General features: G+C 38.7%; 1 protein-coding gene across 2 annotated transcripts in view; it reads right to left on the bottom strand.

The window, feature by feature from the left end:
- LOC138710177 (beta-1,4-glucuronyltransferase 1-like) overlaps positions 1–25,361 on the bottom strand; it is a 159,996-nt gene that overhangs the window by 102,331 nt on the left and 32,304 nt on the right. For both annotated transcript variants that reach the window (XR_011335144.1, XR_011335143.1), the window contains exon 2: positions 24,948–25,118. The gene's annotated coding sequence lies outside the window, so the exon portion shown is untranslated. The remainder of the gene's footprint in view (positions 1–24,947; positions 25,119–25,361) is intronic.

Raw genomic sequence — 25,361 nt, 5'->3', positions numbered from 1 at the left:
TCTTCTTTTTCTTCTTCTTCTTCACTTCATGGTATGGGCAATTGCCCGTTCCGGCTTCAAAGGTCGCTCCATCTTTTCATCGGTCGTCCCTGATCTCTTCGTCCTTTTGGTTTATAATTTATTGCTTTCTTGGAAAGTCTGTAGTCGTCCATTCTGTCTACATGTAATTTCCAATCTTGTCTGTAATTGTCTATTTTATCAATAAGTGGGTATACTCCTAGTTCCTGCCTAATATCTTCATTTCTAATTCTATCCAATCTCGTGCATCCTTTTACTTTTCGCAAGAATCTCATCTCTGCCGCTTGTATTTTACTGACTTCAGGTTTTGTTGTAACCCAACTTTCACTTCCATATAAAAGAGTAGGGACTGCCATTACATTGTAGAATTTCATTTTTGTTTCCTTTCTGCTTTTATTCTTCAAAGTTCTATTAATTGCGCCACATACTGTTTGGAATGATTGTAATTTTATTTTTATATCATTATCCTTTTTGTAACTCACATCACATCCCAGGTACTTAAAATTTGTTACTTGTTCTACTGCTTTATTATCTATTTCAATCTTAGACCTTACAGTATTTTTGCCTTGAAATGACATTACTTTTGTTTTTGTATTTGATATGTTAAAGTTATGCTTCTGGCATATTTTATTCAGTTCATATACTGCTTTTTGTAGTTTTGTTTCAGTACCTTGTATTACAATCATATCATCGGCAAATACCAGAATATTAATTTTTATTCCTCTATCAATTAAAATTCCAGGATTTACTAAAATTTTCCATTGTCGAACAATTTCGTCAGTATAAATATTAAACAGTGTCGGTGATAAACTACACCCTTGTCTTAAGCCTATATTTGTTTCAATTTCTCAGACTATCTGAATACAAGAACACTCAGAACTCTGTAATAAAGCGTAAACATCACAAAGAAAATTACTGATTATGGTCAGAGCCAAATGCATTTAATACTAGTCCACCACTATGGAGTAACGGTTAACATGCCTGACCGTGAAACGAGAGGTCCTGGGTTCAAATCCTGATTGAAACAAGTTATCTGGTTGAGGTTTTCCGGGGTTTTCCCTCAACCCGTTAAGAGCAAATGCTGAGTAATTTTCGGTGCTGGACCCTGGATACATTTCGTTGACATTATCACCTTCAGATATCCATAGCAATTGATAAAGCGTCATGTAAAATAAAACACTAAAAATTAATTCTGGACTATTAAGTACTTAGTTTATTCTAATATTTACATCCACAATACAATTATTATTTTCTTACTTTCATAACATATATCCAACTGAGTAGACCGAAACAGAAAACTTCCATAATGTACACTTAACGACAAAAAGATGGGCCGCCGACAATTTCCAAGTTCCAGAGACATAACATTGCGCATACTCGTCTCGTCAAAGCCGTAGTTCACCAGGTAACACATAAATTAAACTATTTACATTTGCTGTAATTTGTTTAAGAGTCTAAAATATGTTATAAAATCGAATGGAGGATTGATTCTAGATGCATCATGGCCTCTGAAGAGAGAAATAATAATAAAATTGATAAATACAAAATCAACCGAAGCGAATATGAACAGGAAAATCAAGTATTATGCCAAAAAGATATTAACAGTCTCAGTAGCGTAAGTCGTTACGGCATTGATATGGATTAGTGTATTGAACAAGTTAATAGTAGTAGCTCAAGGTTCGAATCTCCCACAATCTCTTTTTTTAATTACAAATTTTCCATCATATATAGCTATATTTATGTGGTGTTATCGCTTAGAATATGCCAAAACTCTAATAAATAATAAAACTCCCTCTCTCTTCCAAGCAATACTCCTGTCTTAATAAAACGTTGTCTCGTCATTACGCTTGAAGATGGCAGAGAGACAATAGAGTGCGTGGCATACGGTATCATCGAGCTGTGAGGAGAGAACATTTGACGATGGAGGATGCCGTGGACCGTCTAGCGTATGCTACTCTCCGACAAGACTTCAATTGGAGAAATGTAATTTTCTCCTACGAGGTAATTGTCTCCAGTAGTAACGATGGTCCTGCCTTGTTTATCGTATGGATGGCCACAAATACGATAAACGCTTCATGGAACGACTTAACAGGCTGGGTCGCGTGAGCGTTGCGTGTTGGGCGTGAATGTCATACGATTGGGGTAGAGCTTCTGAAACGCATCCACGGTCGGTTTACGGCAGAAGTCTACGAACACATTTTAGCAAGTGTAATGATTCCTTCCGCCCGAGAACGATATTCAGAAGGAACACTTTTCTTCCAGCAGGATAATCATCCGATACACACCGCCAACCGGATTCAAAGGTAGTTTACGACGAGGCGTGATGTCGACCCAGTCGACTGGCCTCCAAATTCACCAGATATGAATCCGATTCAAAATTTGTGGGCTGCAGTCAAAAGTATCCTACGCTCTAATTGGGCAGAACAACCACCCGTTCGGACACCTGAGGAATTGTGGGACAGAGTTCTAGATGCGTGGGAGGAGATGGCCAAGAATTTAGACCTGTTCCATAATCTTGTGGACTCCATGCCGCGCAGAATGAGGGCAGTTGTTGACGCAGGTGGTTTGTGGACGAGATACTAGTCCCCACCACAGGCCTTTTTTGTGAATATATTAACAAATTGTTTGTTTTTTGTTTATTTAATTATTTATTTATGTTTGATATGCGCCCGATTTTTTAGGATGTGAAACAAGTATTTTTTTGTATATAGGCCAGGTCTCGCCTCTTAATAGCCCACAGGTGATGGGCAATAATATTTTTACAAAGCAGGCATAACGAAATTTATGAACAAATGTCATTTCATATTTGAACCAATAAATTGATTAAATACTAAAAAAATAATAATTTTACCCTCCGGGAGGTGAACTCACAACCTCTGCTACGGAAGTTAGGCATCTTACCACTGGGCCACACATTGCTCGTAAGATTGACTATATTATTGCCTTGCACTGGGTTACGTTTACACGAGTGAACCGCGCGATAGCACTCAGCATATCTATCGACCAAGAGTCGGCCCATTCTTTTTGCCGTTAAGTGTACATATAATCAAACTGTCTCAAGGGTACGTGTAAGCTGTAAAGACACTTCCGTGACTCAGAGGTATATTAAAATTAATGATTCCAGAGAAAAATAATATAATTTCATTGTTTCTCTATTTCCATAGACGCTTGGGTCGAGATAATTATACAATTCATGTAGACATCATTAACCCTCAAAACTTTTGTCGTAACAATTCTTTGTTTGCAGACATAATTATGTAATAATGGACATTGCTTAAACCGTATTTTTTGGGGTCATATAGTGTCTCTTGTTCCATTTCATCTTAATAAGAATAAAATTTTACAACCCATTTTGAATAGCTTGTCATTTTCACTTATTTTATATTCTAATTAAGACGCATTAATGTTTAGTAATAAATGATTAGGGAACCTTGGTTCCAGGATTAAAGTTAAATTAGTAGTGCACCTAATTCATCGCACCTTAGAATCCATTTGCGGGTCCAACTTATTTTGTTTATAATAGACCTATGGAAAAGTGTTTGTTATGCAGTATGAACTGGCTCGTAAGAATGTAGGCCTACCGGTCTATTGTACTCGTATCGTGTCAACCCGACTTGAGTGAGCGTCCTTCATAGGCATCTGGAAAATACTGACGTGTGCCAACGACTGTCTCCGACAAGCGCCGATACGTCTCTGTTACGCAGGCAATCCGAGTTCGAGTGCCTGTCAGGCTAGTGGCACTTGTGGCTGACATGGTCGCAGCTGGGGTTTTACTGGAGGTTCTTCCGTTTCCTCATATTAGGCATCTGTATCATTCTCTAAATATTTCTCCATTTCGTCATCATTCCATAGCATTCCTCGAACATCAGCTGACAACGCACGGAGAGGACTGGCCTAAGGACGAGAGGGGTTTCCTGCTCGAAACCTGTGTATGTAGTGAACTTTAGTGTAGTCAGCCGGTGTGGATTTGGGAATGCGCCTAGCTTGAGGGTTAGCACAATAGATCGTGGAAGGTAGCAGTGCTGGTTCATGGTGCCCCGTCCCGAAATTCCATTCTATTCCAACCATGTCTAGAAGTGTGCTCGTATGGCTGGTTCATAAGAATGTACCCGGTCCAATTATTGTATTCGTATCGTGTCAACGCTACTTGAGTGAGCGTGCTTCGTTGTCATCTGAAAAACACGATTAGAGGACACTTTTCCCAATCCAATCTCCACTCCTTTTCTCCCAAACTTTATAATCCCAAAAATGCACAATTCCCAATTCATGATTACCCATTTATTTCTCCCCTTTGCCTCTGATTTCAAAACCTAATTTCTAAAATGGTATTTTCCTCCAACATTATACCAGTTGTTTGTTTCTGAAGATTGGCTTAATGAAAAGCAAATTGTTGGACGAAATCATCCCAGCTTTTACCAGTTAGTCAGTGAGCTCCAGAAGGAAAAAGGGAATATTGAGCCAATGCTGAATTAAGTAGAACTTGGACAGGGGATATGAAAATTTCAGTCGTAAATACAATACAGTTGAAGTACGCATATTTAACATTTTATCCAGAAACATAATGTAAAAAGATTTTCCAAAATTTATAAATGTTAACCTTACCTTGTGAGTTCATTCTTTTCTCAATGATCTTTTAGATTAAAAACCAAGATGCATTGGTACTAATCAAGATATTCACAATTTTAATATAACACAGAAATCAGATCTCCATCCACCCTCTGTTATAAAAGGGGAGTTTGCTATTCAAGTATTACAGTCTTCATGCACTGTCTAATTATTAGCCTATCTTAAAGCTTTGAAGGACCATAAGAAAAGGTTTAGAACAGAATTAACCAAATTTTAACATATTCATATCTTCCAAACAACTAACAAATTGTTTAGGCTTTTAAATTTAATTAATTTACTACCTATTCATTATAATTATTGTTTATAGCTCAACTGATGAATAATTATTTTGGTTTGTAAATTGAATTTGTCTGCTTGCTATGTATTGTATATTTTTATAGAGCCATTAGTATAACTCAGACGTAGCGTCGCTTGCCTCCTGCACTGGAGTTTGGGTTATATTCCCACTCGGGTTGATTATCTGATTGAGTTTTTTCCAAGGTTTTCTTAACCGTAAGGCAAATACCAGGTAATATAAGACGAATTTTCCACCTAACTTCGCCTCACCAAAAAATTGTATAACTCTTGACTTGTTCCACAACTTAAAATTTCATTGCAAATGCCAGATCTATGACATAAGATAAATAATTAATGAAAAAAATGAAATACGAGGAAATCAAGGACAATGATGATATATTAACATAAATGAGATAAATTTACTACAACTTGTCATTCTGAGTCTTCAGAATTTTGTAGTTGTGAGAATAATAAATTGGGAAAAGTTCCGTTTACAAATAATTTTTTGGAAAAAATTTTTCTTTGGGATTTGGGAGTGTTTTCTCTGGGGAAAATAGATTGGGAAATCTGCTCGCCAATGGAAAAACACTTATGCGTTCCTAGGACTGTCACCGACCAGCACAAATGCAAAGTAGAAATCTAACTGATCACTTCCTTCAGGCGTGACCGAAGCCTTTAGGTCATCTATTTTCGTTTTTATTAATTATTAATTAATTATATTGGGAAGACAAAACAAAATAAACGGTTTTTGCGGAATAACATTTTTAAAATGAAGGGGAAAAAGAGAACTTTGAAAATATTATCTACCAATATAATCATATATATATTATATATATATATATATATAGAACAAATCTTCAGCCTGCAAAATGTAGGCGGCTACAAAGTCCCTGAATTCTAAAAGACAGTGAACACTGGAAATTTGAACGTGAAATAGAAAGCACTTAAAAAAAAAAAGAAAACATGCAATTTAACAATGATATACATAAAATGCTACAAGTTTCACAAGTTATTACAATAATTTGGGCACAGTAAAGATAGCTATCTAAAACACAATGAGTCCTTATTAATAGAGTAAAAGCCCGATATAGTGCTGTCCGATTTACCGCGAATTCGTATTTAACGCGGGGAAGGTATGTCCCCCAGTAAAAAGACATAAAATATATAATACATTTAGTGGCAATCAATCTTTAAAAAAAATCAATGTACAAGACCATAGAGCATTTCTGCAGTATAACGTGCTGTCTCAGCAGGTATATTATACACAGCCCTTAAGGTCGATTCACATTATACGAACGTCAAAGTCACATTACGGACCGGTAATGTTACATCAAAATATTGCAACACGCATTTTGTATGGTAGAGTTCACATACACAGGCAAAGTCACGGACAGTCAACGGCACGGACCGTCAGGGATTCTCAAGGAGAATGTTTCGACATGGGATCTGTACGTGGACTGTTTGTTCTACTAGAGATAACAGCGCAGCTGCACATTCCAGCAAGTCACACATCCTACTTTATGTGTCATGACGCGTACAGTATTATTTTGAGGGAAAAGATTGACATTTGATATTCTCTATTTGGCTATTTAATGATACTATATCAACTGCAAGGCAACTTAGCGTCGATGGAATTGGTGGGAGTGAGATGATATTTAGCGAGATGAGACCGAGGATTCGCCATAGGTTACCTGACATTTGCCTTAGGTTTGGGGAAAACCTCGGAAAAAAACCAAACAGATAATCAGCCCAACCTGCAATTGAATCCGCGCCCGAGCGGAACTCCGGATCGGCAGCCAAGCGCTCTAGTCGACTGAGATAGGCCGGTGACTTAAAATTTGATATTAATTTACATATTACAGAATCTCAATAATTCTCAAAGAAAACTAAACATTTTTTTTTCGATTATACAGTATATTTCATTATTTTCTAGGTCCTGAATGCAAAGCGATGCGGATTTCATTAAGGGATCAGCTTTGAAAGGTAATAGAAAATAGGAAGACTGCAAGAGTGGAGAGGCAGTCAACACCGAGGAAAAACGCAAATATGAATATTGTATGCACTAATGGCATAAGCTTTTGACAACCGTTTCTCATCTCTCATAACCGTAAATTTCGTAATTATATTATGAAGTATTGTATATTAAATGAGCTAATAATAGCAATGCTCCTTACTACTGCATAATTACTTGTAGGCTACACTAATTTAGAAACAGACATAACTTAGTTTCCAGTGAAACAGTTTACACCCATCGAGACAAAATCTGGCATCATCCTCATCTATGTTGTCTTTTTTCTTTTTCGGCCTTTTCTTAATCCAGCCAAATACCAACCAATGCAAGTTGTTTGTGTTAAATACCGACAATGTTTGAGAGCGCACTTCTCTACCCGTGATGACGTCGGCAAACTGGCGGTCTTTTGCCGTTAAATGTGAATGAGTTGCCATTGGACGTGACGGTGACGGTACCGATCTGTGACGATGACGTTCCGTATAATGTGAATAGACCTTTAGTGGACAATGACCTTTCCTTCGGGGTTGTAAAACTGCATTCCAAGAGATTTTGCAGTCATAACGGGAAACAATTTGTGTGCGAACAAGTCATGAACGCATTTTTATTTTAGATTTCTCAAACCTTTTAAAGTGAAAGTTATACTGTACTGTGTTTTAGTCTGTGTCACATGTTCCGAGTGTTAGTTGTTCAGTTTTAGTCTGTGTCACACGTTCTGAGTCTTAATTTAATTAAACGTAAAGTGCAGTAATGTCGAAAAAACGAAAAGCATATTCAGTGAGTGAAAAGCTTAAAATAATTGACCGTGTAAAAAGTGGAAAAACGAAGGCAAACTTGTTGCGGGAATGCGGCATTCCAGAAGGTGTAATTAGAGGGTGAAGTTATCATAAATGTTATAGGGATGAAAATGGTGTTGGAAATGAAGAAAACGACGATGAAGATGGCGGTGATGAAAATGTTGTAGAAGAGAAAGATAATATTCCAAGTGTTACTGAAGTGATATCTCATCTAAATAATGTAACGTCTTGGTTGTAAAGGCAAAGTGAACCAAACAGTCTTCGTCTCTTCCATCTTGCTAATATAAAACAATACGCGGAGAAGAAACACATTGATTTAGTTCGTCAAACAAAACTTAGGACTGTTTTAAGTCAGTGTAAAATCAGGATAGTTCATAAACAGTGAAGTGAACTATTGATGGAAACAATACAATAACAAGTGTTATGGAATAAACTGCATAACTGATGAGTGTAAGTTTATATTAGAGTACGTATTACATTATTTATGTTCATGTGTAGAGTTATAGTGTATTAAATTATCTTAACACATGGACTATAATAACTTCCGATATATCGCGGTTCAGCTATAACGCGAAGGTTAATTATGTCCCCTAACAACCGCGCTATATCGAGCTTTTACTATCATTTTGTTCTAAAATTCTGTGAGAGATGCCGAGTTCCATTAAAATATTTCAGGTATACTTAGTTAGGGCCTATACTTTCTCTACTACCAAATAGTAATCCTCTCACAGACAGCTCTCTGGATTAATGCTGTATTTGTCACTGATATATATATGTATATATATACATACTAGGTTCAAAAAGTTCCCGGAATTTGCTAGTATCACAGAAAAAACATACCTTAAACACTATTCTACAGCATTCCCTTCAAAATAGTTGCCTTCCGCAACAACACACTTTTGCCAACGCGTGTAGAGTTCCTGGAAGCAGGCCTGGAAGCCATTTTGTGAAACCCGTCTTAGTGCTCTCGTCGCGTTTGCGATAACCTCTTCAGCATTGAATCTCCGTCCTTTCAGATGACTTTTCAGACGGGGAAACAGAAAGTAATCAGGTGGTGAGAGATCAGGAGAGTATGGTGGGTGATCCAAAGCAGTTATGTTGTGCCTGGCAGGAAAATTCTTTACAATAATTGCGCGATGAGCAGGTGCATTGTCATGCATAAGGAACCAATTGTTTTCTACCCACTTTTCTGGACGTTTCCTTCTCACTGCGTCCCGGAGGCGACGGAGGATTTCTACCTACAATTCTTTCGTTACAGTATAACCTTCTGGAATGAACTCATGGTGGATGAGACCCTGAGAGTCGAAGAAAACTTCCAACATAACTTTACCTTTGGAAGTGTCCCTAGGAAATTTTTGCTTCCGAGGAGTTTTCGATTTCCACTCAGATGACTGTCGTTTAGGGACTGGATCGTACAAGTAGCACCAAGTTTCATCACCAGCAATAATTCTGTTTAAGAAATCACCATCTTCATCAGCCATACTGGTCATGTCCCCAGCAAGAGTCATTCTTGTTTCTTTCTGTTCTGCCGACAACATTTTCGGAACTAACTCCTGAGACACGTAATGCATGTTGAGATGCTTGTGAAGAACATTGTGTACACTTCCGACTGATATTCCGACCTCTGCTGCTATCTCTTTTATGGTTTTACGTCGGTCGTCCCTCACAACATTACGCACACGCTGAGCGATTGCTTCATTTGTTGCAGTTGTTGGTCGGCCCTGCGTACGTCATCTTTGATGCTATCGCGGCCACCAGAAAAGCGTTTATGCCAGGCATACACTTGAGTTTTTTTCATTGCTGCTTCGCCATATGCTTCTTCCTACAATCCTAATGTCTCTGCAGGAGTTTTGTGTAACAAAACACAGAACTTGATGTTTGTACGTTGTTCTGTGGACATAATTACAAAATGCGACGAACAAACAAAACACTATGATAAACAATTGCCTACAACTCAAAACCAACAATCGCCAATATCAACAAACTTTAAGGAAATTACATCATGAATGTTACCAACAAAACAAATGTATAATATCCCTTGTTATATATTAATACGAAAAATGGTAGAAAAATTCCGGGAACTTTTTGAACCCAGTAGTATAAAGTAATTCGGTGGAAGACGCCACAACTAAGATATTTCTTGGCTATACAACTCAAACCTGAAGTGATAAGGCAATACAAACAAATTTATCGTATTTTTTCAAATATATTGACTCTCTATAATGATTCGTTCTTTTCCAAGTATGTATGTATTCTTAACAATTTTTCATATTAAAAGAATTCGTGTAAGGGTGACATCTTCCCGGAAAGTGCCACTTGGTATGGAGTAAGATGCAACAACACAGTAAATGACATAGATAAAATAAACATTGGAATGTTATATGTGAGGCACTCAGAAGCCAAGTGATACAAGTGACATTTTTTGAAAAAGTGAGATAAGTGTATATTCTAAATCTTTAACGTCACTTCTGTTCAGAGAAAAAGTAATATAGGTGCAGTTCCAGTCATTGCTGCTCCATGTTGGCCTTACTCTTGTATTACAATGCATATAGAGTTTTGACTGAGAGGCAAACTAATACAAGTGCGTTGTTTGCATAGTGTTGTTGCGTTTCTTCTGTTTATGACTAATTCATTTGCCACAATGGAGAGAGGTAACATATTACTTATTCGAAACATCTTCGTGGAAGGCCTGCACACATTGAGCTTGACCAACTATACAATAAGGATAACTTTTTCTAAGTGGAGCAACTTGCAATAGCTAAAGAAATTCATCCCACCCATACACTACTCTTTATTTGATGACATGAAGCATGAAGGATGGGCCTATAATAAGGACTGTAGGACGTGGAAGAGTGCGTGGGAGAGAAAGTTCAAAGAATACTCGCGGTAGGAGACCTACAGATGCACTTCATGATAGAAACATAGATTTTGCAGCAGAGAGAGATGTGACTTCTTCGGATGAGGCTATTGACGTAATGGATAGCGACTAAGGCTGAATTTCATTTAAAAATAAAACTTTTCTTAACCTTCTTCTTTCGGATTACTAAAAACCACATCAACTGTGGCCCTAGAAATTGAATGTAATATTCAACCAATCAGACACTATGTATTAAAAGGATCTAAAAGTATATTTAAAATTGCAAGCCTCATCCAGATCTCAGATGTTCTTCAAATTGTCAGATAATATGCTGTATAATTTGTACAAAATAAACAAAGAAGAAATATCAGTCTATATCACAGACACACTCATTGTTAAAATTCCAGTTGTGAACGAAATTCCTCCATGGAAATGGGTAATTCCTGAACACAGCATACAAATTCCAGGAAATCATTCCAAAAATGATCCTCCATACATTCTTAAGTTAGATGCCATGTAACTAATCTGCAGCACATATATGGATCACCTTCAAATTTATACAGATGGATCTCTAAATCCTGATGATGGAGGAGCAGGGTATTATATTCCAAAATATCAGGAAAGTTACTTCACACCATGTTCATCCTCCTCCAGGCTTGACACTGAACAGCTAGCTATTGATGCTGCTGATGGTATGTGAGGTTTTATGCCCTCACAACGAGATAGCACTTTTCATATGGTATTGTATGCATTCCCGCTAGATGGCGGTCTCCATATTGTTGTCTGCGTATACCCGCCAGGTGGCATATTTGTTCTTGCTCTACCGGGTCCGAGATTAACTATCCTACGTTTAGTTTTGAGACGAGCGATCTGGTTCGCCGATTTAAATGTTAACGTATTTTTCTTGCTTTGCATGCCGAGCTTGCTGATTGAGAGGGAGTTCACGACAGGACGTGGAGTTGGAGAGTTGACGACGGCATGCCGTGTTGGAGAGTTCACGACAGGACGCGGAGTTGGAGAGTTGACGACGGCATGCCGTTTTGGAGAGTTCACGACAGGACGTGGAGTTGGAGAGTTGACGACGGCATGCCGTGTTGGAGAGTTCACGACAGGACGTGGAGTTGGAGAGTTGACGACGGCATGCCGTGTTGGAGAGTTCACGACAGGACGTGGAGTTGGAGAGTTGACGACGGCATGCCGTGTTGGAGAGTTGACGACAGGACGCGGAGTTGGAGAGTTGACGACGGCATGCCGTGTTGGAGAGTTCACGACAGGACGCGGAGTTGGAGAGTTGACGACGGCATGCCGTTTTGGAGAGTTCACGACAGGACGTGGAGTTGGAGAGTTGACAACGGCATGTCGTGTTGGAGAGTTCACGACAGGACGTGGAGTTGGAGAGTTGACGACGGCATGCCGTGTTGGAGAGTTCACGACAGGACGTGGAGTTGGAGAGTTGACGACGGCATGCCGTGTTGGAGAGTTCACGACAGAACGTGGAGTTGGAGAGTTGACGACGGCATGCCGTGTTGGAGAGTTCACGACAGGACGTGGAGTTGGAGAGTTGACGACGGCATGCCGTGTTGGAGAGTTCACGACAGGACGTGGAGTTGGAGAGTTGACGAAGGCATGCCGTGTTGGAGAGTTCGCGACAGGACGTGGAGTTGGAGAGTTGACGACGGCATGCCGTGTTGGAGAGTTCACGACAGGACGTGGAGTTGGAGAGTTGACGACGGCATGCCGTGTTGGAGAGTTCACGACAGGACGTGGAGTTGGAGAGTTGACGAAGGCATGCCGTGTTGGAGAGTTCGCGACAGGACGTGGAGTTGGAGAGTTGACGACGGCATGCCGTGTTGGAGAGTTCACGACAGGACGCGGAGTTGGAGAGTTGACGACGGCATGCCGTGTTGGAGAGTTCACGACAGGACGCGGAGTTGGAGAGTTGACGACGGCATGCCGTGTTGGAGAGTTCACGACAGGACGCGGTGTTGGAGAGTCGACCACAGGACGTGGAGTTGGAGAGTGGCATCTGAAAAGTGAACTTCGAGTTTGGAGACATCTACGCATGGGAACGGGGCGGTGTGTCCGCTCAGACTGGAGTTCGTGCATCGCTGAGTACACGAAAGCACTTGTATTCGTGAATACGAGAGTCTTCAGGTGGCTACGTATCGTAACGGATTTGTGTGTCCGGTTAGAGTGGAATCTTCTGGGAGTGAACCACTATATTGGAAAGTAGGCAGTAGTCTTTGTGATTGGGAATCACATTTTCTACGTAATTTTGCTCATACTGCATGTGTGCTGAGTACGCGGCGTCGGGGACGCCGGGGCTGACTTTGCTACGCAGCGCTGGACATAAGTGGGGTTGTCTATACAGCGTGGGGCACGCTGTATATTGCAGTTAGCTACGCGTGTTGTGCTCGCTGGTGGTGTACTGACTACGCGGCGTCGGGGACGCCGGAGTCTAGTTAACCACGGAACGTCACGCACATTAGTTAAGAGTTATTTATGGATCGTCGGCGGCGCCGCAGTATGTGCTGGCCATAGGATGCTGGGCACGCTGGAATCATGCTGCCAGGTTGTGGACTGCTACTCAGACTCGAGTGGTATATTTCAGGTTTAGTAATAGTGCTTATGACATGGATGTATGTATTCAGTTTTATTTCCGAGGTGAAAGTACGATTACTCCCGTTAATGCGGAAAGACATGTGTGTCTGGATGATAAGTACGCATGTACTTGGACTCTTATGGCGGAGTTATGTAGAAGAAGAATGGACGTCTTGCCTAGTTGCAGTGTTCGCTAGATTTTTGTCAAGACTCATTAGTCACCTCCTCATTCATGTTAGTGTAGTAATATGTATCATAGTTTTATCATTGTTACTTTTAGTTTTTCATTTAGTATAATATGTATCATAGTTTTATCATTGTTAGTTTCAGTTTTTCATTTAGTATAATAAATTATCATTTAGTTGTTAATGATTTATTATTTATTTACTCGCTCCTCTGTAACAATGAGACAACTCGGAGATGCTTCGTATAGAAGCACGATCCACGGATGGTGTGCTACGCAATGAAAGCTACGTCTCAGATACTCAATTTCTGAAAAATCTATTGCATAATTACCAACTCCAAGGGCTATATTTAATATTATCTAATATGTACCAAACCTATACGCATATAGAATTATTCCAATTCAGAACTAAAACGAAATAACATTTCAATGGATACCTAGTCATTGTGGTATACCTGGAAACGAGAAAGTCAATAACGTTGTGAAATAGGCAACATATTTGCAACCAAGATCTCTTCAAGTGATATCTCTATCTAATGCCTTTGCTTCAGTAAAGTCTCATTTTATAAACTTATGGATCAACAACTGGTTCTCTTCTGAAAAAGGAAAAATTTTACATTCCGTCCAAAGGAACCAAATGACCTGGAAATATACAAAAACTTGCCCAGACATATTCAAACATTTTTAAAAAGAGCCAGAAAAGGTAACATTGTCACACAATTGTACCTACACCGATTTCACATTTCTGATAATCCTACTTGTCTGTGGTGTAACAATCATGATGAAGGTCTGGAACACATTCTTGTATACTGTGCATGCATAAACCATAAAAGTAGTAAATTAAAATCATCAGTACCAGTTGCAGAAGACACAGCCCTGCAGTATATATTGACTACACCCCAACTCTGGCTGCTAGTAACAGGCATCTATAATGAACACCGTTCAAAATATCCCTCATTTCTCATGAAAAACAAAAACTGAATAGACTATATAGTGGACTTTATGTTCTCAGAAAACGGCTGGATACATTAAGAAGATTGATTGGGTGATTCTTTTGATTATACAGACACATTTTGTGTTATAATATGATAACCAGAAAGCTCAAATGCTGTTAAGACAGAAATATTTCAGTGTTGTAAGCAATGTTCTTGTTCTTGTTTTAAATAATACACAAATACTTAAAACCGTTGCACTTATATTACTTCTCCACAAAAATAGTTTCGTGAAAAAATAATACAAGTGACTTTAGGACCCTATTTTACCTAAACTGTTTTAGAATAGATAATTTATATTTAGAAGTTAAAGAATATAGGTACCAACATACAACTGTAAATTTACAGCAACATAGTCCTGTAACAGATTTTTTAATTTCCTTTTCAACTTCAAAGTCATTTATCTCAAAACTTACTAAATATCACTTGTATCACTTTGCTTCTGTGTGCCTCATGTGTATTTTATTATAGCTATGGTGAAACATTTATGAAATTAATTATAAGTTTATTTCATGATTATTTTGCAAAACTTAATTAGTTAGGACATAATTCTGAATGTTAGTACGAGTTTGCACCACATTTAAAACAGTGCAAATTATCACCACTGCGATCTTCGTGCAACCATTTCTTGCATGCGATGCACTGAATTCTGCCTCATTTGGGACCTTTCTTAGCGTAAAAGTGTACACTACAAACAATACAAAAATCATCATTCTAATCAAAACTATTGTCACTGTCATCATGAATAATTTCATCACCAGAGGAAAAAGATGACCTTACACATCTATTTTCTTCCTTAGTTGGGAAGATTTCTTTTTATTTCTGGTTATTTCTCGAATAGTTTCTTTTCTCTGTGATGTAGTTAAGACCTCCGCTGTTTGTGTTTTACTCCCAAAGAGTATAGGGTTTAGGTTTCCTTACTTGAGGAATAGGGTTGATTGTTTCCAGAAATGAAATCCCGTTATCCGTGCTGATGGAAGCAACTGTTGATGTAGATCTACAGCCACTAGCTCTGCTAGTGGAAGGATCTGGTGAATTTAGTCAGGTCTGAAGATTCCATTCGTGCTTTCAGGATTCTATATGAAATGCCATACATTCTCGCTGGAGCCCATAACGTTTTTCGTTCATGCTTTACATCTTCAGCAGTTCAAATTAAATGTGATTCTGACCAAATGCCCGATCTGTTTTTCTTTTGTAGTCTCGAGTCGTCGTCTGTATGTAAATGAAATATGAATTACATTTTTAATCATTAATACTTTTTGTAAAGTATCTATCACATAATATCTAAAATAATATAATGTAAAATATTATCAAATAATAACCTTTCCACAACATACTTTACGGGTTAAATAATGTATTTCTTAACCATGTTGCGTCTTCCTCCAGTTACAGGGGGAAGACGCCACAGACACTTTCTTGCCTAGCTTCATGCCTCGTGTGCGTAATAGAATGCACAACTCACGTATATAGCAGACATTCCATTTAAAATAAAACATCAATCTATGAACTTTAAATATAAGCAACAGAATATTACAAAGTATGTATTCACCAGGCTAGATGCTCACAAAATCCAAAATAACGGCGATGAAAGGACAAATGCACACGTTTCATGTCCACCTCATCAACACTCTTCAAACTAGAAGGTCAGTGCTGCCAACTGCTGACACATAAAAGAACTATAAACAACGTTGCGTCTTCCCCCGAATTGCATTATATATGATTCATATATAGGCTAGATTTTCTTCTCTAAATTTACCTCAGAAGCCCCACTAATACTTTGCCCAATCCTGATGGTAGGATCTAGGCCTTCTTTCTCTGGTAATCTATGGCAACGATATCCGCTCCTCTAGATGGTCCTGAAGAGGACAAACAGAAAACTTCTTCATAAACTTTCCATTTAATGTACATACCAGCAGTGATCTAACTTTATGATGGCGGTTGTTTCGAAGCAACTCTCCCTGCTGCCAGAATGGCGGCAGCGGTTAGTATCGGAATTTCTGCCAGGGATGCTGCTTACCGCTGTGATGTTAGCCGACATTTTGAGTATATTAGACCACTCATATGATGACATTCCTCATTTATTCTTTATCCAAAATTTGCTTTAGGATGGTCAGCATAAACAACCACACCTTTTCCTCGTAATAAATGAAAGGTCCACGTTCCAAAAGCTTGTTTTCTTTTCCTTCCTTAATTTTTTTAGTTTCTTCAATTTTTGCTAGAAAAAATTCTTTATGAAATAACATAGGCCCCTACACAACATAATGCATAGGTACAGTTTCCCTGGAAAAGGATGAGACGATTGAATATTCCTAAGTCTCAGATGTAAGACACTGCGCATGATCGGAGACCAGAGCACTGATACACAAGATAACGAATATTGAGTTACTTAAATTCAGGCTATTTGGTTTGTTACTAGCATCGTTCCGAAATTCACTTCAAAAACTGCAAAAAATATGATAATACTACGTAAATAAAAGATAAATATATACATAAATCGTGTAGTTAAATCGACAATGGACCTTGATGACTAGATCGACACTCCGCACAGAAAGGAACGCTTTCATGTCGTTTCAATAGCTCAGACGGTAAGACTTCTGCGTGTTGTGTAGAAGAGTGCGAGTTCGATCCTTAGTCTACACAACGATTTTTTTTGGTCTAAATAACGTTGATATAGCTAAGTAACGTTGAAATATAGTTTTACAAAGTCCTGAGATTAAGTGTTAATTATCGCAAACAATACAAAATTACAAGTTATAATATTATAAACGTTAATCTAATGAATGCATTTATACACACATATACAATGTAAATGCATATATATTAAAAACTAACAATTAAAATGAAATTAAAAAATATATGTAATAATGGACAAACTTTTACAAAGGTTTAGAGTCCTTAGGTTAAGTCATTTGTTAAGTAATTATTACAATATTTTATTAACAGCTGTAGCAATGTGGTGTCATAACTTGGGGTTTGTTTACTTAATGTAATTAGATTTAATTTGATTAGTTTCGCAACAATTGAACTTCCTGTTATATCCTGTTATTTAGATATTTAATTTAGGGTTGATTTATTAACTCTTACTATGCAAGATGCCTGTTATTTCAATAATTCTATATCACGTTAAATAGTCATTGTCTACACTAAAGTATTATCGTCATCCCTCATTTCTCATCGTAATGGCGAACCGACGTGACATGAGACAGCGAGTTATAGCTCTAGTTGAGGCTGGATATGGGGCTAGATATGCTGGCCGTTTGGTCGGTGTTCCTGGAAGTACAGCCGCGAGGTGGGTTCATCGTTACCAAAATTCAGGGGAGGTCGAAAATCGCCCTATTCCTGGGCGTTCGCGGATATCTTCATTGGAAGAGGATGCTCTTTTATTCGAGACAGTTCGAAAGGACCCCTTTCTGACTGCTAACGAAATAAGAGCAGCATCTAACTTTCCCGGCTCTTCACAGACTGTGATCAGCAGGTTGAGGAACCGCGGTATTAGGAGCCGGAGGGCTGCGCAAATGAAAATATTGGGGGAAGCACAAGCTGTCGACCATCTTGCCTTCGCTACCAATCGAGTGGATTTCGATTGGAGAAATGTAATTTTCTCCGACGAAACAACCATCTCGAGTGATTACGAAGGTCCTGTCCGTGTCTATCGTGAGGATGGTCTTCGACATGATCAGCGCTATGTGCACCGACGTGAAAGATCGGGGCGCTTTAGCATATCGTGTTAGGGGTGGATGTCTTACGATGGACCTGGCGTTATAGAACGCATCGATGGCCGGTTTAATGTGGGAACTTACGAGCACATTCTGGAAAATATATTCCTTCCCTCCGCTCGAGAACGTTTTCCCGAAGGAACATTGCTGTTCCAGCAAGATAACCATCCCGTGCACTATGCTGCAAGCATTCAAAGATGGTTTCAAAGGAGACCCGAGATCGAAATCATTAATTTGCCTCCGAAGTCACCCGATTTGAATGTCATCGAAAATTTATGGGCGGAATTGAAAAAAAGAGGGATAGCCACCTATGCCCACCGACGCCCTCGAAATCGAGACGAATTGTGGGATAAAGTTGTTGACACCTGGGAAGATCTCGCCGGGGATCAGAACTTATTCCACAATCTCGTGACATCTATGCCGGATCGACTTAGAGCTGTAATAGAAGCTGATGGCATGTGGACAAGATTTTAAGTTAACATGTCTCTTTTTGTTTCTTATGATTTTTGTTTGAGGAAGAATACTTTTAACTTCCAAGTAAGATTTATTTATTTTTTGACGAGGTTCAGCCCACTTGTAAGACCCAGAAATTGGGCATAAATTATTCCATATTTTTCGACAAATTAGACAGTCGAGGTACTCTGAACAAATTAATTACACCTCAATAAAAAAAAAGTTTTACCCGGGATCGAACACGAGATGTTTCGGTCATACAGTGGAACCGACACGCTACTATATGAGCTAACGAGACAAGACAGTGACAGCAGCAGTCCAGAATGTAGATCCCTTAGCAGGCATTTGCCGTTCGGTACAGTGAAGCAATGATATTTTGTGACTCGAGCTATGTTGTAAAATCCTGGCCTTAAATGGCTGTCTATTCGTGATCCTTATTCTGGTCCTTGTCCTTGTAACAATTCTTGTACTATTTGTCATGTTATATATCGTGACGTCGATATCGAGTGAACCGCGCTGTAGAACTTTAACTTCCGACGACCAAGAATCGTCTCATTCTTTTTCAGGGTAACTGTACGTAATAAGAATATGTGTGATATTTAGGTATTACTGCAAATAGTCATAATTATTACACCATAAGCCGTATGATTCTAAGAATTTTCTCTAAATTTCAAGTAACTATAAATATTTTGGGGAGAAAAGAGATGTTGGAAAATTATACGATCTAAATATCCAACCTTTTTTATATATGCTAAGTACGAGTGCTTACATACAAATTAGCATGCTATTAAAAAAGGTCCATTTCATAGTGTTTTGCAAAATATTAGCCTAGTATGATATCAACATATTTATAACATAACCCCACTATTACTATTGGTAGACTTCATTTGTAGGGATTTCCAATATTGATATTTGAAATAAGTGTGATTGAATGCCCTGACGCGATTAAAATCCACGGCCTTAACCTTCCTTTCGTATTCAAGACTAGTCACAGGTATGAAGTTCCTACCAGAACAGTAAATTTCAGTTGAGTACCACGAGGAGTATAGATGTCACCCGCGCCTCGCCCTGCTCTCGCACGCTACAGACGATACGTAGTTCACATAAACAACGCATAGTATCATTCTGTGGAGTAGTGTACAGTCGTGAATAGTTTGAGGAATATTTTTAATTTATATTAATATTTTAGATTCTAAAGTGAGCTATTCTGTTATTATTGTATTATTACGCAATATTAATAAAATGATTCCAAAAAGTAAACTCATCAGTTATTAAGTAATTATGAAAACAGTAGTGTGTAACACGTTTATTTTTTCCCAGATTATTCTTCGTTAACTGTTGACGTCTCGTGCTGCTATGCATTCGGTTGCATTACAGTCCAAGTTCAACATCGGAATTACGATACGGGCTTCCTAGCTGTCATTACAATAGAAATGAAATATTTTCTTGAAAACAATTATGGGTTTAATATCATGTGTCACATACGACATACACTATTAGATAAACAAAGTAGTTGTTCACCTGATGATAGAAATACTATATCTTATTTCAGATTTGCTCCAGTGAAACGTCTTGTGACTAGTGCTGCTTATGATTGGATTTTCTCCGGAGCGGTTGTTTGCGCGCTTTCAATCGGAGATCTCCGGTTACCTCCGATTGATGCCGCGCAGGTTGTATATATGCTGTGGCGCAGACATACACTTTCCTCTGAGCATTCCTTTCATCGGATCAGGTAGTGATTCGAGTCCGCAGACGTCCGCTTATCTCTTAAAATATGAGTGTAATTTTTTGTTGTTTGTTCTCTCTTTTTTGTTTTCCTCCCTCTCTCTTTCTTCGGATCTTTTTTTTTTTCCTGCTTTGTTTAAAGTGCTACGTTAGCTGACAGATTTTTTTCTAGTTTTGAAATTCATAGTATACTCGTATATGTGGAAGGGCGTATTGGTTTTATGTTATTGATCACATTTATAACATTAAAACTAAAGTGAAAAAACTAACGCAGAAGTAAAGCTTTTCAGAAGCGAAGGTAAACATTTATAGTTTTCCTGGAAACACTCGCTTATTCAAGAACATTTTCTGTCAATTATTATTCTAATCGGTTTAGTTTAACGTAAAATATATTAAGGGAGTTTCAGAATGTAACAAAAAGAATGTGTGGTTTACTGTCCAAAAATTATTTATTCAGATTCTTTACCGGACAGGATTGTGGTCATTGTGTTAAAGGGTGTCAGTATTTGAACGGTCTCTTCTAAAAATGTGACAACTGTCGAACAATGAGAGAGAATTTCACCCAAATTTAGGGTCTTATCAATTATTCCCTCTTCGACGACAAGATTCAAGGTTTGTGTACTACAGCCTAGATGGCAAAGATTTAATTTTTGACGGTAGCAACCATATTTGGGGCATTGTCCGTGACAACGGCAGAAACTATCTAGTCCTCATGAATTAATGACGTCTTCAATACAACCAACAGTTTAGTCGGCTGTATGACTTCCCTTGATGACAGATAAGGCCAAGAAGCAGAAGTTAATTGGTCACCTGTCACGTAGTGACCTGTTACTGTTACGTATCCCTCTTGCCTGTTGCAGGACCAACAGTCTGTTGTGAAAGAAACAGTTTTTGCGTTCTTTAATTCCGTTCGCAGTTTATTCTGAACGCTGTCGTATGTCACCTAAAAGAACCTGCAAGATTCATGTAAAAATAGACACAAATTAAAAGAAGCAACCAAGAACCCTGGTTAATTAAATTATAATGAATAGTTTTTATATTAGTCAGTTCTGCACACTATCACATCGTTCTTATAACGCAGATCACGTGCTTTATTTACTTACATGAGAAGCAGTGCTACGCCACGGCAGTGAATATCTTGGGTTTAAACACTTTAAATTTGGCATCTTCGAACAAGCCAAGTGGTTGCTTATTTTTGGATATACATAAAAAAAAAATTTATCCAAATTAACTTTTTCAGCACTGTTCGATGGGTATGCTGAGTGTACGAGCTGCTGTCCAACATAATTGTCGGCGCTTTCTTCAAGCTCGCGATTGTGCGATCGCTTCGAATGGTCTAACACAATCGAAGTTCCACCACCCTTAGAGTAAATTCGCCCACAAAGTTTACAGCTTGCGATTTTATTATTATCTTCAACTAAATTAAAGAATTTCCATGCGACGGATATCCGATTTGGTGCCACTTTATTCCACTCACAACTACCCTCAGTCCGTACGCGCCGGTCGTCCTTGAGCTCTACGTCCTCCAACTTCGCTTCGCTCCGAGCCACCGCATCCCTCCGTATGTTCCCTGTTCCACCTACGATAGTACCGGAGATCACCGGTGGAGATCTTTATTCGTAATCTTCGATTCCTCACCGGTAGCAGTCACTCCGATGAGCAGCACTACTTCTGACGTACAACGAATACATTCAAAGCACCAATAGGGGAAGTCGGGGGAATATGGACACCTTAGTACTATTTCGGGTGTATTATCTCTCGGTTTTTTCTAATAATTAATTTTACAGCTGTTTCTGAACAATTTAGCTATATTATATAAGAATCCTGACTGCTTAGTCCAAAACGTATGCAAGTAAAACTGGAAAATGCAAGTTAATGTGTTTTGCCCATATTTCCCCGAGTGTGGGGGTAACATGGGCATTAATTGTGTGAATCACAGTCAACTGAAAGAAGTGAAAAAAAAACACTTAAAATACTTGAAAATATTAACTATATTATATATTGTATATGCAATTCGTGATAGTTATTGCGTAACGCCATTAGCAGATGATATAACTCTTTGCCGATGAATGACGTTTGGAGATTCTAAAACATTCCAATCAGTGGAAGGAATTGTATGAATTGTAGGTATGTCACCTGCCAATGTAAGCATAAGCAGGAATGACACTCATTGCAGTGGAAAAGGGCCTGAAACTCGGAAGGAATTTACAACCCGACATACATTGACACATCTGTTCCATGCTTCTTTGACAATGGAAGCAAACTCAACCTTCGTAAAAGGTCCCCTATGCTACCTGAAGAAAGCTGTAGCACCACTGTTGTAAGTTTTCTTCAGAGGACCAAACATACCCTTACCTGCTGATTTAAGCGAGGCTGTGGTGTGTGGAGGAAGACAAAACATGCATAATCCGTTTTCTAGTGCAAAGTTAAGAGTGTCAGGATTACAACTATGTGAATCACGTCCACCTATTATCAAAATTGCAGGTGCATACTCACTGATGTTGAAATAAACAATGAAGTTCTTGATTATTAAGAAAGATATACGAGGTGTGATCATTAAATTAAGAGATTGTGTCTGCTGAGGGCGAAGGGATCACGTGATTGACACGCGTGCGCAGCAGTGACACTAGACGACCTTGAAGAGACACGACACAAAGTTTCGAAGCGCTATCTTCATTGAGACCTGTGTTACACAAGGTTTTGTTAGCACGTGCATCCGCGCATTTGCGAAATCACGATGGACTCGAAACTGGAGCAGAGAGCCAACGTCAAATTCTTTGGGAAATCGGGAACCGTAACCCATGGAATGTTGAAGGAAGCCTAGGGGAACGAAGTAGTGAGTCAGGCGAGGTGTTTTGAGTGGCATTCGCGTTTCAGAAATGGCAGAACATCGCTGAAGGACGACGAGAGGCCAGGACGACCACACACGTGCAACACTGCCGAAAATGTCGAAACAAATTCGACAAATTGTGCATAATGATCCTCACGTACATTTTGAATATGAACGACCACAACTCTGGAGAAAGAAATACGTCACTGCGCCAGTTCTCAGAGCTCTCGCAACACTCCAGTTTTCGACCCGTAATAAGATGGTCGTCGTTCCTCACCCCCTTATTCACCAGCTTTGGACGCCTCGACTTTTTTTTTTTTGTTTCCGAAGATGAAATTCAAGCTAAAGGGTCACCGTTTTGACACTGCGGAGAAGATCCAACGGAAATCGCAAAAGGTGCTTGACAGGCTTCAAGAATGCGACTTCCAGGAGGCATTCCAAAAATGGCAGACACGTTGGGATCAGTGTATAGCTGCCCAAGTGGACTACATTGACGGGGATGGCAGCCAAATTTAAATGAGTTAATTTTATTTCTACTTATGGGACAGGTCTTGGAATTTAATGATCACACCTCGTATCTCCGTTAATGTAGGCAGACTGCTTGTTAAAGTACACCTTACTGAGAGGCAGGCAGCTGTTCTTTCAATCACGATTTTCCTCACTTCTTTTATAATGATACTTGGAGGAAAGTAGTTCCCTGCTGCAATGAAGCAGGCCACAAGAGTAATGGTTTCTCCCTTTTTTAGGGCAAATGCAATGCACCACTTTGTGTTCTTTGGGTACAGTGACATCTTTCGCTCTTATAATCATATGTAGGCCATTTTCATCAGATTGAAGAGTCATTTTTAAGAAGTGTAATGCTTGCCCATATTCCCCCGAACATTAGCGCCCATATTACCCCGACATGTAGGGTTTACTTTCAATAGTTGGCACTACCGTAAACTATTCACAAAACAACGTCTGACGCAATAGAACGACAGTTCAAGATGTGTACTCTGTATCTATTCTATTAGATTCAAACTATTTCCTAAAGTTCATGTGTAATCTATTGCATATAACATATCTAAGATAAGTACTGTGAAATTGTAGTATACTTTGAAGTCAATAATCACGTTTCAGATGGCTATTTTAACAACAATTCGAGACAATACTGCACAGCGCGCTTCCCACAGCAACCATTACGATGCTCACTTTATACTAACCGTTATTAGCGAAGAAATATAATTCGTTGCAAGAGTTTCGGCATGAAAACTTAATATTGCCCATATTACCCACGTGCCCATATGCCCCCGAATTCCCCTACTGTTTCTTTTTACTGAACATAAAATAAATAGGCCTATTTCTTTTGATAAAATGGAAACGTTTATTTTTATTTATAATAATGATGCAATAATCATAATTCTATATTTTTATGGGTAAATTATTTTAGATTGGCAGTTACAAATTACTGTTTTTTTTTTTTTTTGTTATTCGTTTATTGTTTTCTTGTACTAAGGCAGTGGACGATTGGAGCACATGTTTGGTTACCACCCGGCTGTATATGCTTGTTGTCCTGATTCTCTGCATTGAGAGCTGCGATTCCACTTTCCACTCAGTAGAGATATAGTCCAAGCTCACACAACTTAACAATTACGGCTATAGAAAGTAAGAAATGCACAGTTCCAGAACAAAAAACTGGACCGATAAAATTGATGGAAATCCACCTGTATGTAGGCAACAAGTTCCACACAACTTTCCACATGTAGCGTATATCAGGCAGCTTTGTTTACTGCATATGCGCAGTGCGTTTTATCTCGAACTTCGTAAACTTTGGCGGGCCATTTTTTTCTGGAAAGGTACTTAAAGCATTTAAAATTGTACTTACTATTATCCTGACATTTATTAGTGCAGTCAAACACACATTTATTAGAAAAGTGTCTGACTCTGTTAGTGTTGCTGTCTCTTGCACAAACAGGGTAGTACTGGCTTCCACATTGACACTGGGAGCAAATTTGAGCCGAAGGAGAATCTGCGAGCATCAACACGCAAACTGCGCCTACAACAGAGTTGTACGTGTTGCTGAAATCATTGCAGTTTAAAGATACAGCAGAAAGGCACTGAACACTAAAAAAAAAAGTCAAACACCATAAAAATTGGGATAATAGGAGTTACTTCTATGTCTTCAGAACCGCGAATATGTATCTTCCGTATGTAATTTATTCGAAAAAATATATTGCAATTTTGTTTATTTATATTTTAATATATGAAGATTCCACTGCAAGAATGATGGATGTCATTT

Source organism: Periplaneta americana, chromosome 12 (genome assembly GCF_040183065.1).
Source record: "Periplaneta americana isolate PAMFEO1 chromosome 12, P.americana_PAMFEO1_priV1, whole genome shotgun sequence".
In the NCBI taxonomy this organism is placed as follows: domain Eukaryota; kingdom Metazoa; phylum Arthropoda; class Insecta; order Blattodea; family Blattidae; genus Periplaneta; species Periplaneta americana.
The sequence above is the reverse complement of the archived record's forward strand: the minus strand, read 5'-3'. Positions and strand labels throughout refer to the sequence as shown.